The sequence below is a fragment of the Protopterus annectens genome, chromosome 5.part0, assembly GCF_019279795.1.
Source record: "Protopterus annectens isolate FY-2018-M chromosome 5.part0, PAN1.0, whole genome shotgun sequence".
Taxonomy (NCBI): Eukaryota; Metazoa; Chordata; order Ceratodontiformes; family Protopteridae; genus Protopterus; species Protopterus annectens.
Window position 1 is genome coordinate 1,039,535,247 of NC_056735.1, and position 19,069 is coordinate 1,039,554,315.

Below are 19,069 nucleotides of genomic sequence, written 5' to 3' on the forward strand. Positions count from 1 at the left end.
ATGCAGCTGTGTTGATGAATGGAGTGGTTCAGATAAGACACTGGCAGAAATTGTACCTACAGGATTCAGAGAGATGAAGGAAGCTGCTTATGTTTTGAATGAACCTGCTTTGGTAAAGGTAGAAGGATTGGTGAACATATGTCTGGGCTGGGTTCAGGACTTTTTCCAACTTAAATTTCTTAATGAGAACACAAAAGAACTTCTCTGGGTGACTTGTAGAGATCAACTGAAGTCAAGTCTATGAAACCACGTCCAACTACCACTGATAATCCTTTCAGAATGCAAACTTATTCAAAGTGCAACTAAAGCTTTATCTAGGAGATTAATGCATCTGCTTTTGTACATCCAGGATAAATGCCACTGTTAACTTCAGCTTACATTATCATCAAACCATTTCTCCATTCAGAATCCTACACCTCATAATCAGTGTTCACCAATACCTGAATGGTTTTGCTAGCATCTCTCAGTTAATAACATTATTTTGTGACGATGCTCACCCCCAATCTCTATACTTCTAATATAAACCTTATAATAGCCATATATACAATTGCCTCTGAACCTGCTTTACCCCACCACCTCAACTAAAATATTAGCATTTTCTGTCCTACTAAGTTCATTCCCACACCTCCATTTCTTTAACTTTTTAAGCACTAATCACATGATCTGTTATATATCTGACAAACCCACTAATACATGGCTTCAAATGGTCAGTGTTCAACATCTAATAATGCATACGTATCTTTTATACTGTAATAATTGCTTCTGCTTTCATATATCCGCACGTGTAATTGTTAAAGTATATTATTTAATGTTTGGTCATGTATACTACAGACTGCCTGTTTAAAAATATCTGTAATACATTGGAACCTTTCTCCCCCAGCCTCCACTGAAAACATATTTTTGACTAAACTCAGTTAGACAAACCTGATAAACAAAAGAAAATAGTATAAAATAAAATAAAAATAATTAGTTTGGTAGTAAGGCAGCAGAAGTTTTGACTCACAAAATTGATAACCTTGAGGGGGAGATTGAAAAACATCTCCAGGATCAGAAAGTTATTATAACTTCTTATCTTAGCTGTAAATCCTGATATACCCACACCCAGAAGTCAGTTATTGTGATTATGAAATGACATTATCTTGGGAAGAAATTGCTTACCTTTCTTAAATAGTGGTCACTGAAGTGTTCCTTTGCATTTTTCCTTCTTTACTGATGTACAAAACATGAGTATGGGACTTACATTCTCACACCTGCACAGTATAAAACTGCAGTGCAGGAGAAGCAATAGAGAAGGAAATCTCTACAGGTGTTTTTTTTTTTTTTGTAGAGATTTTACAAGAGACGATCCAGAAACAGAAGGTAAAATCAGGTATGTTTCTGTTTCTTTATTTTTGAAAACATACCTGATTTTTCTTCTGTTTTGCTGTGTCACACATAATATTCCAATAGAAAGTCCAGCTGCTCAATGGCACTTCAGTGGTTCAACTTTATTCTATTGGTATATGATTAATTTACAACAGGCAGGTTGATTGGGCTGTCCAAGCATTATGCTTGGCTTTGTATGCAAGTGAGCTTCATTGTATAATATTAGTTTACCCTTTTTGAATATTGCCCCCGTTGTCATAGCAGCTATTTTATTACTATATTAATACTTATTTTTATCCTTATATATATCTGTCTATATATATTATACACACAACCAGACACGCACACACACACTCACACACACACACACACACACACACACACACACACACACACACACACACACACACACACACTAAATGACTGTAGGAGGGACTTGACTATACGTGTTTGGAAAGTATTCTATTCCTATCATTAAATTCATTGGAATGACGAAATACAACTATCACTCATGGGAAAAAAATAACACAGCTCTCCATAACTTGAACAGAAACAAGTCTCCTAGCAACAGTAATTTGCCAGTTCACCTACACAAACTGATACCACAAGAAGTAGTGACCAGTACTCATGAGTAGTTAACAACAAGTTGGCTGCATGCCAGAGACTAAAATTACTCTTCATTTAAACCATAGATTGAGTGGACTTACCACAGAAATATCATAATTATTCTCTGCTAACACAAATTCTAAAATATTGACCAAATTTCTCTTTTACTTTTATGCCATGTTAACCTAATTTCCTCTTTGCTGTATTTACCTCAAAATGTATTAATATTGCTTCTACCTTTAACCACTGGATTACTGACTGTTTTTATATTGTAAACCAATTGTTTCTTAGTTGTGTTTACCTATGTATAAAATTTTGCTTTTATTCATATACTGAGAAGATTTTCTTTAATTACCTCAAAAATGCTCTAAAAGGTAACTTCTACTTATTTAACCACTGGATTATTGATTGAGTTTTTTATTGTAAAATAATTGCTTCTTGGTTGTATTTTACCTATGTATATAATTCTACTTTATTCATGTAATGAGGAGCTTTTCTCCATTGGCCTCCACTGAAAATGGGCTCTGAATGGTCCAGTGGACTTTCCTGGTAAACATGATTGCAAATAGATAAATAAATGTGCTCAAGTGTCTGTGAAATGCACTTAGGATAGCCTCATGCTATATAATTCAGAGTGGTGCTTTACTAAAGTCTAGATGGAGAACTGGATTCATGAGTACATTGTTAAATGCCAGAGGTGTTGTATGCTTGAGGCCATAGACTTGAATAGGTATTGGGACTGCTCCTCTGTACGTAAAGTATTGGTCATTTTAACAAAATTTGTTTCTGAGTTATCTGATACTGCTGTTATGTCATCAACTTTTATTTTCTTAGTAGGAACTCCTGTGAAGCCCACTAAGTAACTTGGAGACTTGATACAGTTTGCTCAGCTTATTACCTACATTTCAGAGGGTCTATATCACCACATCGAATGGTGATAAGTTTGAACACTCTTTGTTCGAACCTAAAAGTCCAAAAACCCTAAACAGCAAACTCACGGAAACAGCATTTTTTTTCCCAGGAAAAAAAAAATTGCTGCTCCGTGAAAAAAAAAATCACAACTTTAAAACAAACTGAAGTGGAAGGCTTCACCCCCCGCACACCTTTCTACTTAAATATACCAACTCCGAGATCGCACTACAGTGGAGGAAATAGCAAAGCCCCGAAGGCGGCCCACCAATTTTCGATCGATGTTCCGTAACCTCGCGGTTTAGGACTTTCGGACTTTTCGGTTCGAACTTGTCACTATTCAATGTGGTGATATAGACCCCATTTCAGAACAATTTTGCTCAAAATTCAGAAGTACTCTCTGTCATAGGAGGCTTTAGGTAAAGATGCATGTTCATGGGAAACATAAAACAGACCTTAAGTTGAAAAGGTAAATTAGAATTAGAGCTGAAGAGAGATACACAAGTCAGGATTGGGATCTGTGCTTGTGGATGAAAATGTTTGTTTCAGGCCTCCATAACATTGGCTCACTTTTGTGTGTCACTGCTTTAACTATCTAGCCATCTGCTTCCACTGCAGAGTATCACTGAAAACCATAAATATATCCTGCTTCCTGCCTTTAGTAAGTATTTCCTTTTGCTTTTTGTACATTTATAGGTTCATAGGTAAGTACTAGGGAAACTGCCCTTATGGACCATTTTAAGCAAAGCCAATTTCCCTTTTTGCACTTGAAATAATCTATCCCATTTGGTTATAGATTGACCTTACCCATCCCATGGTGGATAATTATTTTTACCCTAATGAGAATAAGCTCATACCATAGATAATTTGAGAGGATATGCATGGAATAAAGCATTTAGGAGCTGCCTCTGTCCATTAGTAGTACAAGGGGAAGTGCTAGGATACATTTACCATTTCCCATCCATAAATATAAGTTGAATATAGATGGTGATGAACTATGTTTTCTGTGGATGAGATGTCTATTCCACAGCAGCAGTTTGCTCTTCAAGATATGCCTTTCTTTCCAAACAGTTCTATCAATGTTGTGGAAGAGGTTTAGATCCTAGACCAAGTATTTCTGATGCCATTTAACTTGCTGATGTGCAGTAATCCAACAGTAATGAGTTGGATGAGGCCTTGTATGCCAGATGCAGGTCATCGCTTAGCAGTCTGTAGGATACCAAGTGTAGTAACATGGCTTTGAGTCGGTGTATGTGGGCATGTTATTTTGGTTTTGCATCCTTTTTGTAAGGTATCTCTATGGGCATTCCAGTTGTTTCATGTGTCTGGATAGGTAAATGCCAAAGTGAGTATTATATTCAGTGACAGGCCTAATGAGGGCTGAGGAAAGGGAGACAATGACATCCTTGAATCTATACATACTCCCTTTGTTTATAAGCTGTGCAATATAAAAGGACTTTCTTACAACAGTGGACACATGTTGGTCAATAATTAGATCATTGTCCACATAAGCTCCCAAATCCCAAACAACTGGGTTAACTCTTAGGGACGTATTATCAATGTAGTAGTTCCCTGCTGTAGATGGCTTCTCAAAGGACACAATAATACATTTTTTAGCATTTTGTTTCAGTCCATAATTTTAGCACTAGTTATTTATTTGGGACAAACCTTCCTGCAGGATAGCTAAGTCATTTGGGGATTTAATCACTGCTCCTAGCTTACAGTCATGTACAAAATTAGTGAACCAGAGCCCTTTGGTATTGGCTTTTAGGTCAGAAAAGAGGATGCCAAACAGGAGATGTCCCAGCACAAGATCATGTTCTTATGAAGAAATCTTTGCTACAAATGTGTGTGTATATTTGCTCTTATAGTGACAGTTTCTTAGGAGTGTTTAATTGCTAATAGTTGTTTGATGGTCTGCAATGCTGCATAATGTCTGAACACATAGCTGTTCTATAGGATGACTGCTGAATATGTTATTACTATTACTATATGTTGGAATGTCTCTTTAAAACTCATTAAAGAGTTATTAAAGATGTTAATGCTACAAAAATGCTGCCTATTCAACTAAGTGCATTCTGTTATTTAAATATATTACTTGAACTGTTGTATTTTGCGGTGGTGGTGCTGCGGTAGCATTGTTGCCTCACAGTAAGATGCTGTCCGGTCCGATTCTCAGTTAGACCATCTTCTGCGTGGAGACATGTGTAAATGGGCGTACCTTCGTTGAAGGTTGTGCATCAGAGCTGGCAACTCGGCATGTAAAAATCTACTGCCAATCATTAGTGGACCGGAGGTCCGCTGTGGCAACCCCTAACCGGGAAAAGCCGAAAGACACAACAACACACAACAACAACTTGAACTGTTGTATTTTATATTTTTGTCATAAATATTCCACTTTTGCAGAAAGTATTTTTTCCTTCTGCATTGATGGGTAATAAGAAATATGGAAAGATTTATCTTCTATGCCTAGAATTTCTAAAATACATTATTGTACAGAGTTGTATCAATTAACCTGCATACATGCTTTATAGACCATATAACAGTAGCTATCTTATATTTACACCACACATTCCTGGACATTTATTTTCTGAATATAAACAGGTTTCATTGCTAAGTATAAAGAACCAGGTGTGACAAGGTGAGGTATTGCCAGATATGCCAGGAAAAGTAGGGCAGTGGATGTGTAACATATGCCAGCACAGCTAGCTGGAATTTTGTAAAGAATTATATGTCATTCGTATATCAAACTGTATCAAACTGATTTGTACAGATGCTTGTGTTGAAACATGTATTTGTAAAGCTGCTTGTGTTAAACATGTACCAACAGTGTGTCCTGCTGGACAGAAAAAGTAATATATATGCATTATTGTAACTGTTTAACTGTATATGTTTTAACAGAGGATACTGGAAGAGAAGAGGTTAACCTCAAACTTTGAAAATAATTTGATATTAAATTACCTGGCTTAGGGCATAAAGATTGTATCTTACAGTTCTCAATGAACCCAGAGCCAGAAACGCCTGTACTAGGAAGATTCCTGCATTGTATTTGGAGTGAATTAATTTCTACTCTGTAAGGGTGTATGTTTGGAATTGCTTTATGACTTCCAGGAGCTGCAGTAGATTTTAGCAAGGCCCTCTGTGTGTGTATTATTGACACATATGTTCTGAATCCTGATAGCTTCTAGCTAAGGAGGAAGCATCAGAACCAAAAGTCAGATGACCAGATGTATATTATATCATTCTGTAATCTATCACTAAGAATGATATTTTAATACTAGGTGAGACTAAAGTCTCATTATGCTCAGTTTATTTAACCTGACAAAGAAGGATCACTCACCTACTTCATCTTGCCTTGCTCTAGTAAGTAACCAGGGAATAATAATTCTTTAGATCAGTCAGGAAAATATACTGAGATTAGTAAAGTATTGTTTTCTGTAACTGTGTGAACCTGTCCACCTGTGTTATTTGTAATATTCCCTGCGACTAAAAATAGATATTTAGTATGTTCATGTTCTTTTAATATTTATTATTAAATATATTTAAACTTTTCATTGTGGCTGTTCTTTTAAAGAATATTTGAATCTCTGAGAGTACTTATATATGTTTGGTGACAGCTCTCGCCACTCCTGAAAGCCTTACCACATTGGCCAAACACTACCATTTGTATTAATATTAATTTCACTCAGTATAATTGGGTACCCTTGCCACAGCCTTGGAGCAGCTGGCTTTGGAGTGTCTGGTGGTGGTATAACTACCTTATATTCTCGGCAGAAGGGAGCATAGCTAGTAATTCTGTGCCAGCCTTTCCCAGGTGTGTGTGTGTGTGTGTGTGTGTGTGTGTGTGCGTGAAAATCAATAAAATCAAATCTCAAAGAGTCTGTGCGTCAGCTTATGGATCAGGGGCATGAAGCACTGGTTTCACAGAGAGGGTGCTGGAGGACTTGGCTTGAACACTTGGCTGAGGACCCAACCCTACAGCTGTGCCAGTGGGGAGCCTTATTGGAGATCTGGAGAGAGAGAGAGAGGACCCAGCCCCTGAACAGTCTGTGTTCCCTGTGTACTGTTAAGAGAAATTGTGCCTGATACAAAGAGCTACATCTGGAAATACTGAGTGTATCCATTCTTGTCCCAAGTGACTGCCCCTCTCCAGTGCCAGTGGTGAGGATTCAGGCTTTTTGATTACTGGCCCAGAGTGGGGATGTCACACCATACTATATTTGTTTTATTAATTTCATACCGAGAAGTAATAATGTTTTAGGAGACACACCTTGAAATTTCTCAAAAAATATTATTTGCCTTGCAGATATCTGCACCTAAACATTCAGCTGTTAATAAAAAAAAAAGCTTTATACTCTCTTAGCTAAAGGTGCATTATACCACATATCCTGTTGCAGGAATAGGTTCGTAGGTAGTTAATACCTTGCAGTTTAGGAGACCATTGAGAAGCCTAGCCCAATTTTCCAATTGCCCCAAGCTCTGTTTGGTTAAATGACTTGCTTATAGTCACTCAATATACAAGTGAAGGTTGAGGGAAGCAACTGTGTACCACAGGAAGCATATTCCCTGGGATTCACGAATGGTCTGTGCAAGAAGTTCTTGCATTGAGTGTTCTATGTCCATGTAGAGCAGCAGCGTGCCTTGCATATTCATGAAGGCATGCTGCTGAACTCTCTACATGGACACAATCTGTATACGAGCACAGGGGGTATGTCTGTGCAGTGCTCAGACGGTAAACATACCCCCTGTGCTCAGAAAGTGCCATACAGCACTTCTTAAGCCATACTGGCATAATATTAGAGCTTAGCTCTAATTTTATGCCAGTATTTCAGTGTCCATGGACACTGAAATGTAAATTAAAGCATTTCAGTGTCCGCGGACACTGAAATCAAGCATGGCACTAGGAAATCAATACAGAGGGTCTGTCACAGCCTACTTCATCTTGCCTTGCTCTAGTAAGTAACCAGGGAATAATAATTCTTTAGATCAGTCAGGAAAATATACTGAGATTAGTAAAGTATTGTTTTCTGTAACTGTGTGAACCTGTCCGCCTGTGTTATTTGTAATATTCCCTGCGACTAAAACTCTGGTGTTTATTGTAAATAGATATTTAGTATGTTCATGTTCTTTTAATATTTATTATTAAATATATTTAAACTTTTCATTGTGGCTGTTCTTTTAAAGAATATTTGAATCTCTGAGAGTACTTATATATGTTTGGTGACAGCTCTCGCCACTCCTGAAAGCCTTACCACATTGGCCAAACACTACCATTTGTATTAATATTAATTTCACTCAGTATAATTGGGTACCCTTGCCACAGCCTTGGAGCAGCTGGCTTTGGAGTGTCTGGTGGTGGTATAACTACCTTATATTCTCGGCAGAAGGGAGCATAGCTAGTAATTCTGTGCCAGCCTTTCCCAGGTGTGTGTGTGTGTGTGTGTGTGTGTGTGTGTGTGTGTGTGTGTGTGTGTGTGTGTGTGTGTGTGTGTGTGTGAAAATCAATAAAATCAAATCTCAAAGAGTCTGAGTGTCAGCTTATGGATCAGGGGCATGAAGCACTGGTTTCACAGAGAGGGTGCTGGAGAACTTGGCTTGAACACTTGGCTGAGGACCCAACCCTACAGCTGTGCCAGTGGGGAGCCTTATTGGAGATCTGGAGAGAGAGAGAGGGGACCCAGCCCCTGAACAGTCTGTGTTCCCTGTGTACTGTTAAGAGAAATTGTGCCTGATACAAAGAGCTACATCTGGAAATACTGAGTGTATCCATTCTTGTCCCAAGTGACTGCCCCTCTCCAGTGCCAGTGGTGAGGATTCAGGCTTTTTGATTACTGGCCCAGAGTGGGGATGTCACACCATGCTATATTTGTTTTATTAATTTCATACCGAGAAGTAATAATTTTTTAGGAGACACACCTTGAAATTTCTCAAAAAATATTATTTGCCTTGCAGTTATCTGCACCTAAACATTCAGCTGTTAATAAAAAAAAAGCTTTATACTCTCTTAGCTAAAGGTGCATTATACCACATATCCTGTTGCAGGAATAGGTTCATAGGTAGTTAATACCTTGCAGTTTAGGAGACAATTGAGAAGCCTAGCCCAATTTTCCAATTGCCCCAAGCTCTGTTTGGTTAAATGACTTGCTTATAGTCACTCAATATACAAGTGAAGGTTGAGGGAAGCAACTGTGTACCACAGGAAGCATATTCCCTGGGATTCATGAATGGTCTGTGCAAGAAGTTCTTGCATTGAGTGTTCTATGTCCATGTAGAGCAGCAGCGTGCCTTGCATATTCATGAAGGCATGCTGCTGAACTCTCTACATGGACACAATCTGTATACGAGCACAGGGGGTATGTCTGTGCAGTGCTCAGACGGTAAACACACCCCCCTGTGCTCAGAAAGTGCCATACAGCACTTCTTAAGCCATACTGGCATAATATTAGAGCTTAGCTCTAATTTTATGCCAGTATTTCAGTGTCCGTGGACACTGAAATGTAAATTAAAGCATTTCAGTGTCCGCGGACACTGAAATCAAGCATGGCACTAGGAAAGCAATACAGAGGGTCTGTCACAGCCTCTGTGTCACACCCTCCTCTATTGCTAAAGCACTGTATGGCACTTCTGCATCCTGCTGAAGCAGGAAATGTATGCAAATGCACACATAGGTTCATAGGTTCATATGTTGGTACTAGGCTATCAGCCCTAGGGCCTATACAAGCCTAGCCATAACAATTCTCTGGATATTTCTTTCCACAGTATTTACTTCCCTGGACCACTGTCTAGCAGGGTGACTGATGTGATCCCCGGGGTGAAATTCCTATCTCCAATCCAAACATCAAGGTTCCTTTTGAAGAAGGCCAAAGAAGTGCTCTACTTGACATGTATGGGCAGTCTATTCCAGAGTCTGGGGAGTCTCTGGGTCAGAAACCTATCCTTTCAGCATGTTTTGTTCATTGTGATGACAAGGTTTAGATCCATGGAGTGTGTGTCTCTGAGGGATTGGGACTTCTTTATGTAGCATGTCCAACAGCTCTGGGTTTGACATGGCCTTGTATGTTAAGCAGAAATTGCCTCTGAGTAGACGATATGCGACAGAGTATAGGTGGAGTTTTTTTTAGATTGTCAACATAGGGCATCTGCTTTAGGCCTGTGATTCTTCTAGTGAGGTATTCCTGTGGCCTTTCCAGTTGTTGCAGATATCTTGAGAGGTACATAGCAAATGGGGCGCTGAATTCTATAATGGGTCTAATGAGGAATGAATACAGTGGGACAATGACCTCCTTTTTTCTGGATGAAAAGCCCTTAGTGATGAGGTGTGCCACATAGAAGGATTTCCTGACTAATGTGGCGATGTGGTTATCGAAGGTGCGACCACTGTCCACCTGTGTCCCTAAGTCTCTTATCACACTTTTGGTGTTTTGTGTACTGCCACCTATGTGGTAATTCACGGGTACATATTTTTTCCCAAAGGGGATAACTATACATTTTTTGGCATTGAGCTTGAGCCCATGGCTCTGGCACCAAACATATGTTTCTGTAAGGCCCTTTTATAGAATATCCACAAAATCTGGGGATTCAGTAATGGCTCCCAGTTTGCAGTCATCTGTGAACTTTGTTAGCCAGAGTCCCTTAATGTTAGCCTGTACTTCAGAGAAGTAGATGCCAAACAAGAGCTGTCTCAGGACTGAACCCTGAGGTACTCTACTTGTCACTTGTCTGGAGCTGGATATGGAGTCGGCTACTTTTACAGCATGGGTTCTGTCAGTAAGCCAGTTGGCAACCCATCGAGTGACGTAGGGATTAATGCCCAGCTTAGTAAGTTTATTTATGATTCCAGAGTGGGGGATGGTATCAAAGGCCTTGGTGAGGTCCAGATAGGCTGTGTGGACCACCTTACCCTTGTCCATGGCTCTGGACAATGATGTGAAAAAGTCAATCAGGTTCAGGGGACAAGATTGGTCCTTCACAAACCCAAACTACATGGTGTCCAGTGTTTGATGACTGCCAATGTCTTTGTTTATAAGTTCCAAGATAATACATTCCATGGCCTTGCAGATCAGACTCGTCAAACTGATAGGGTGGTAGTTCCCAGGATCCAAGGTGTGTCCCCCCTTGTGGAGTGGGATAACTGTAGCTGTGTGCCACTCAGTGGGCATGAAGCCTGATGTGAGGTTATGATTAAACATGACACTTAGGTGAGGTGCCAGTTCATTTTGTAGTTCATGTAGTACACAGCCTGGGATGTTGTCTGGTCCATGGATGCATCTTTGCTTTGGAGAGTGCATTTTTTACCTCTGTGGATGTTGTTACCAGAATTTGGCAATCTTTTGGTATTGAGATGGGCCCTTTAGGGGGTGAGAGGGGGGGTGAAGTTTGCACTGAATCGATCTGCCAGGATATTTGCAATATCCTTGGGATCAGTATATTTAATGTCATTCTGTTGTAGCTCAGAGCAGATCTGAGCATTGCCATTTAGATTCTTGACATAGCTATAGAATGCCTTGTGGTTGTTTTTGGAATCTTTAGCAATTTTATTTTCATAACTAGCTTTGGAGAATTTTTTGAAGGATCTCAGCTTCTTACTGAGGCTGGTAGGGGAGTTTTTTGCATCCTGGGATTTTCCTCTTTTCTGCAACAGTTTCTTCCTTTTGTTGTAAAGTTTGTTTATGGCAAGGGAGCAACAGATTGGCTTCATTTTTTTGGAGGAGAGCATCTTGGTTCTATTGGGGATGGCACGATTCATGCATGAATGGATGTGCTCATATAGTGCCTTAGTGTAGGATTCAATAGTCAAACTTTCAGTTCCTGTCTGCATGAGTGTCATGAAGTTTGTCACTTCTGACTTGAGTAGCATGAAGTTGGCTTTGGAGAAGTTTTTTATGGAATTTTCTTACTGGGGGGATGGGGGTTAGATGTGGATGTCAAGGGTGATTAGCTTATGGTCAGACCTGACCAATGAGGGGGTGGCCATAGGTGTGGAACATCGATTTCCCATGTTGGTAATGACCAGGCCTAGGATATTGGAGCCCCTGGTGGGACTAAGGATTAGTTGATCCAGGGCATTGGAATTTATGAATTCCAAGAACCATTGGGCAAAGGTGTTGGTACATGAGTAGTTTTCCCAGCTAATGGCAGGGTAGTTGAAATCACCCAGTATTAGGGTGTTTGGTTGTATCTTAATATTTTCCAGTATATTTAGAAAGGTGTAGTGAGAATTTTGGGGCATGGTGGGGAATCTGTAGCAAGCTACAATTTGGATTGCAGTCTTACCTAGTGTTAGTTGCACCTGGAGAATTTCAGACACATTGTGTTGGGCAACTAGCCTGGTGTTGTGAATTTCCTTGGTGAATATAGGCACTACTCCACCTTTAGTGTTTCAGTCCTGGTTTGGTGGCCGAAAAGTGTGGTAAGAGTTGTAGCCTGGTATTGCAGGGGTGCCCTCTAGATCCTTGAACCAGGTCTCAGTTACTGCACCGATATCGATGTTCTCCATTTTTAGGAGTGCCTCGAGAGAGTGCATTTTCAGGTTTAGACTTCTAGCATTGAGTAGCATTAACTTCAGATTTTGCATGCTTGTACCTGTTACAGTGGTGGGGATAAATTCTCCCAAATGTACAGGAGCACAACCACAGCCCCACAAAATAAATAAAGTCCATACTGAACACGTCATGCATCAGCATGAAACACACAGAATCATGAAAGCCCAATCATTGCCATTATGTCACAAGCACAGTCCCAAGTAGTTGTCACAACACCCCAATACACACCCTTATAACCTACAAAAAAAAATAATATACCTGTGTTTTTAGTGCCCTAAGGGATGTTTAAGTGTAGCTAATTGGGTGTGTACATTACAGCTTAAACATCCCATAGGAGCTAAATAAAAATAGACACGTAAAATGTCCTGTCCAAGATAGTGTAGTGGTTATAATTGCAGCTTTATATGTATGCATTCATGGTTTAAGTCCCAAGACTGCCAGCATGTTTTATCATGTGAAAGTAGTGTTAAACTTATTTTAGTAAACTTAAATTATGTAGCAATTATTTTTTGTCAACCAGGGTAGTGTAGCAGTTCCAAAAGTGAGATGTCAGTGTAGAAAAGATGTGAAACCCCATGTAAACACACATACCCCATACAGTATAGTCACACAAGAATATAATGTAATGAAAGCACAGAGGGAGATGTCATGGAAGGTAAACGTAAAATTATAAATGTGTATGTAAATATTTATTTTATATTATACAATGACTGGCCATTAACATACAAAAATGAGTATGCTAATTGGCCAGCCCAAACAGAGTGCCCATTGCAAATACAAGAATATGCAAATGGAAAAAGGTCCAGATGCCTGGACTATTTCCATTTGTATATCTCCTGTTTTTTATTTTTAGTCTACAGAGATAGCAATGGGGAAATGATCTTGGTTGCTTTTTTTTGAACATAACTCGGTATGTGTTATGAGGTGAAGAACTCGTATAACATAGCAAGATATCATACAAAAATGCAGTGGAGATCTTCCTTTCAACAGGGAAAAGGAAGATCTCTGTTGCCTTTTAGTATATCTCACTATGTTATACGAGTTCATCAACTCGTATAAAATACCGAGTTATGTTAAAAAGGCAATTGAGATCTCACTATCTCCGTTGTTACCTCTGCACAGCACTGATGTACTGTGTAAGTGTGGGAACACGTCCCTTACGCATGTGCAGTACATCAGAAATGGCCCAGGATACCAGAAAACTGTAGAAGGGCAGCATGGAGGCATGATACAATGACATTAATTAAGAAAGGTAAGTATTGTTTTTCATAAATAATTTCATTGTATAATAGCAATAACCCATGGCTGGGTGTGGGCAATGCTGGGTTTACCCATAGCTGGCATTGTTTAGTTATGAGGGCATTGCCCTCATGACCAAACCACACCAACTGTGGTTAAATACAGCATTACCCACACCCAGCTGTGGGTTATTGCTTAAATATAACATTATACGTATGATATGCATAAATGTGCCTTAATCAGTTTGTATCTATCAGACCTTGTTCTGCCCAGCAACAAAATAGTCAGCCCTGCCAAGTCTCAAACACAGGACACTGCCCTCAACAATCACAGCAACATTCCACTACACAATCTGAGCTGTGAGAATTTGAAATGCTTTAATGAACATATCCTGCATTCAGGTCATTTAATATTAATTAAAAAAAAACAGCATTCCCAAGTGTTGAATCTATGACCCTGAACGTTATAGACAGAGTAATGTACCACTACACCAGCTGAGCTATAAAACTCAGTGCTGCTTTTTCAAACATATCATGCAATAGAGGCATACAACATTAGGTTGAAAGCTTCATGGAGCCTTTTGTGTGTTATATATAGACACACACACACACACACACACACACACACATATATATATATATATATATATATATATATATATATATATATATATATCTGTATATGTAAACTTACAGTCATAATATAGATATACATATATTAAATATAAAGGAAGGAAAAAAATATATATGTATGTATATAACATGCAGTGCAGTTATATCGCAGAACCATCCCTCTCAACCTATTAGTGAAAAGAACCTGTACAAAGACTGTAAAAGCGGGGGCACATATACGGACATATTTCAAAAATCGCTGTTACAAATGAAGATGTGTTACGGCAACAGTGTGTGTTTCAGCAGAGAATCACTGAAGGATATGATGATGGGAACTGAAATGTCATGTCATTTATTTACTGACATAAATCCTTGGATCATCACCGTGATTTACCAGATAATAGAAACAAATTGTGGAACTAAACAAAAGTATGGTCCAAACATTTGGACATTCTGTGGAAAATCTGGCAGTGGAGAGGTATGCGCAGAACCCCTTAATGCAATGAATGTGGACCAAACCTGACAAAGTGGGGACAAAGGCCTGAAAATAGGGACATGTCCAAAATACGTGAGTAGATTAGGTGCGAATGTTCATGTAGTAACAGTGTATGCCCTAACATATATCAACTGAAATATCACAATTCCAGGACTCAATTGCTTCTCATTAATTACTGACCTCAGTCCCCATATCATCCCATTGATGAGTTATGCATACATAACAGTTATGGGGACCAGACCAAAGATATTGGCCACACAACTGGACATCCTATGAATATGTGGACATAACACAACATTAGGGAAACTACACTGAGCTACCAAGGAATGTCCAGACTACAATCAGACTGACATAACACTACCCAGGTCCAGCTCTGGGGCTGTACACATGCATTAGCAAATATAAAAAGCAGTACAGGGATGTAATACTAGCAGGACACAGGCACTGGTGTGAAAGTGCATACCTTCAAACATGTACAGCACAGTCACAGCAGCGTACCAGTAAGCAAACTGAACACAACTGTACAATACTGTGTGAGCATCCATATACTGTTTGCTACTCACACATTACACCTAGATATACTGCCCCAATTCACAGTGTACTGGGAATCCTCAGGTGTTACATGACATTTCACAGTCAGCCCCTACACGCATACAGACCTGACAGACCACCATCAGCTGTAGCAGCATTTAGAGTCAGATGGGTAAAGGATGTATGGCACTCACAGCTGCTACTCTCCCTACCCAGCCTAAAAAACATATACACACAACACTGCTCCACAATCTTGGCAGTCTGTTCATAATGGCCTGACAGACATACTGTCATATGTGCAGATTTCCACAGAATTACCAGGGTGTGGACCCACAACCATGGCCACCGCTGCATACCATGGCTAGGAGTCTGCCAGGTCATTGTCATGCAAACTGGAGTGCAGTTGGTAATTAATGATATACCATACCTCTGTACCTTGTTGTGCAGGACATCTGGACAATGTATGGCATACGTATGGGACAGGGGCCGGAAAGACTGACATATCATACATAATGATGTTACAAACTGAAACAGTAGCTGCTGTTACACATGTTGTTGTAACATCACATCCCTGAAGGAAATGTTTTGTGGAACACCAATGGATGACAGTACTTACTGACTACAATCCTCACATTATCCTACCAACCCCACAAAAACAAATGTTGGTCGAGGAACAGACCAAGCATAATAGGCAAACATCTGGCCAGTCTGTGGACAAATGCCAGTTGAGAGCCATGTCTGAGGCATATCACTGTCAGATGTCAAGTCACCCAGAAAATGCATGTCCAGATAAATCCTGTCAATGTAGCAACCCCCCGCCATGTGTATAACAACACTAATGACATAAAAGCTGTACCAAACTCTGGAGCTTTGTCCTCCATGTTACTGGGCTGTCTCTACATGTCCTGTCCTGTGAGGTACTTCCACCTACTGTCTGTGAAGCTGTAGCCCCCACACCTTTGTAATGTTCCCTGCACAGGATAGGTAAATGGAAAAGGCACACATGAAGGGCATTCCATATGTTGGAACTAGCAGCTGTGTCCAGGCCCACAACACAATACTATGTGGGCACCTACATAGCTTTATGGCCTCAGCAATACCCGACAAGACAACATCAACCCTCTCAAGCTAGGCTGAATGCTTGTGGTGGAGAGCAGTAATACACAAATCACAGACTTGGTCCCTAGATTGGCCGCACATGCCAAATCAGGAGTATGCACCAACCTAGCATCAAGTCAGCCTTTGTCTAATCAAGCATATAAGGTCACAGGTGAAGCACTTTAAGGCTAACTGTGAGTACAAATTGGACACATCCACCAAGGAAAATCACAGGGGCATCTTCACATATGTCTGCAATCTCTAAGGCCACAAACCAACCCACCCTGTAATGGTGGCCAATCAGACCACATGCACACACAACATAGCTATAGGCAACCTGCCGCAGATAGGTTTAGGGCAAACATCATCCCCTGGCTCAGCAGCACTATAGCTGGATATGCCCAACACCCACACCCCTCCCCTTATCACCAATGAGCAGGTACATATTGTCTACTGAAAGGCAACAACTGTAAGTATCCATGGCACCTGATAACATCCCTGTCTGCATACTACATGAACTCAGGCATGTGCTCCCAGCTCCATTACACACCATAGTCACACCAAGCCTTGGCACCATCTGCACCACATCCACATGGAAGATGGCCAATGTCATCCCTCAACACAGACATGAATGAGGAGTACAGGAGTAGGAAATTAAGTAGCCCTCATTGGGAGAATATGACACCTCAGGGCCAGCAGTGCAATGCAAGCAGATACAGTGCTGATATGGTACAGAGGTATGGTGTGGTTGTGAGTAGTGGCTACTGGTATTCAATGTAGATGTGCAGGTTCTGTACATAAGGTTGCCATATGTATGAGGTCCTGTGATGTGTCTCTCTTGTTATGTCTCCTAGGTACAATGTCAAATCAGCAAAGGTCAACTTTCTTAACGGCTGTGACAAATATAATCTTAGAGGCCATACTACAGAACTATGACATAATATTTGGCAGGAGCCAGCAATATCTGCAGGAGAGGACTGACTTCTGAGATGACCTTGTCCACAGGGTAAATGATGTTGGCCCACACGCATTTACATACGAGCAGGTCTGGCATCGTGAAAGTGACCTCATACACCATCCCCAGCAAAGGGTTGCTGCAGTGGCCAGGGACAGCACAGCCACAGGTGTGGGCCTGGCCTTGCAGCCACACTGATAGCCACTGGGGAGCTCCATGGGTACCTTGGGGCACCCATCCCAGTACAACATCAGAATAAAGACCCCCCACACACATACTGGCAGATGGTTGGCACCCAGGCAATGGATGAGGAGTGTGCAGGTAAGGCCCCAGTGTAGATTACTAGACTAGTGTAGCAGATATACTTGTAAATGTAGAGTATCTATATGCATGTGTCAGGTCAGATTGCAACTGTGGATGGGGTTTTCTAATGCACAGATGTGCACATCTATGGTGAAGGACAGCAATTTGTGTAGTATTGGGGGTTGTACTGTAAATGTGCAGACATGCTGCATCCATCCTTTACCAATGCCACATGCGGGTCTGCTGACCATAATCCCCTCACACAACTACCTAAGTCCCTCCAGTCTGCATGTGGGATGGCAGCCTGCAGCTGGTGAGTATCCAGTACTGTTGTGGTTTGCCTATAGCCCAGGCATTTGAAGGCCATGCAATGCACCATGCACACAACTGTCACTCATAGACATATTGCTTTATGTGCATGTCCACTTGTGTTGAGGTCAACTGCATTGCATCACAGTGGTCACCACAAGGGCCTATCTGATGAGAATGTACAACTCAGTGCAAGACTTCTGGACAGAGGGCAATAAAATGGGTAGACAAATGGGGTAAGGTAGGGACATGTGTGAAACATTACTGGCTTATAGTGGATATAAACAGTGTACACACTCCTGTTAAGATGCTAGGTGTTTGTGATGTATATACAAATTGAGATCACAATATGTCAGTCCTCATCTTTTCCATACTGTAATGCAACCTATGACATGAACTATTCCATATACAAACAATAAATCTGTTGGCCACCATATATGGAGTATACAAACCTCACAATATGCTAGATGCATATGTGTGCATACCCTTCAAATAATATGTTATTGCAGCAGCTTGTGATTTACTGACGACATGCAGTCTGCTTGGGTACACACCAGCCATTAAGTAAAGGCACTCTGATTAACAGCAAATAACAGTCTGCTGTCCAAGTGGGATAATCATGACATTTGCTCAGTTGCCTGCAACAGCAACAGCCATGGCTTGCAGACAGTGTACAACGCAGCAAAGGGATCTCATATATGACAGCTATCAGTCAAGAATAGGGTATAACAACATTACCACAGCGTTGCATACACCTTGGAACACAGTGGAGACAGTTGTCAAAAGGTGGATTGAATATGGGACAACAGTGCTGTTGAAAAGAACCTGATGTCCTTCCAAAAATGATGACAACACGTCAAGTTCTGGTTAGGGAGGTTGCCAGGGGACATACAGCAACACCGAGGGAGTTGCACGAACCTCTTGCTAGTACTGGTGTTACTACCTGTGAGAACACTCTCCTGTATTCTGCATACGTCTGGCCTATGGAGTAGGCTCAGAAGATGGTAGCATTTCCACACAACAGAAACATCCAGAGGTGGATACAAATTGCTATGCAGCACATCACATCTCCCAAAGGCAGGTCCTCTCCTCACTGGTGTTGGAG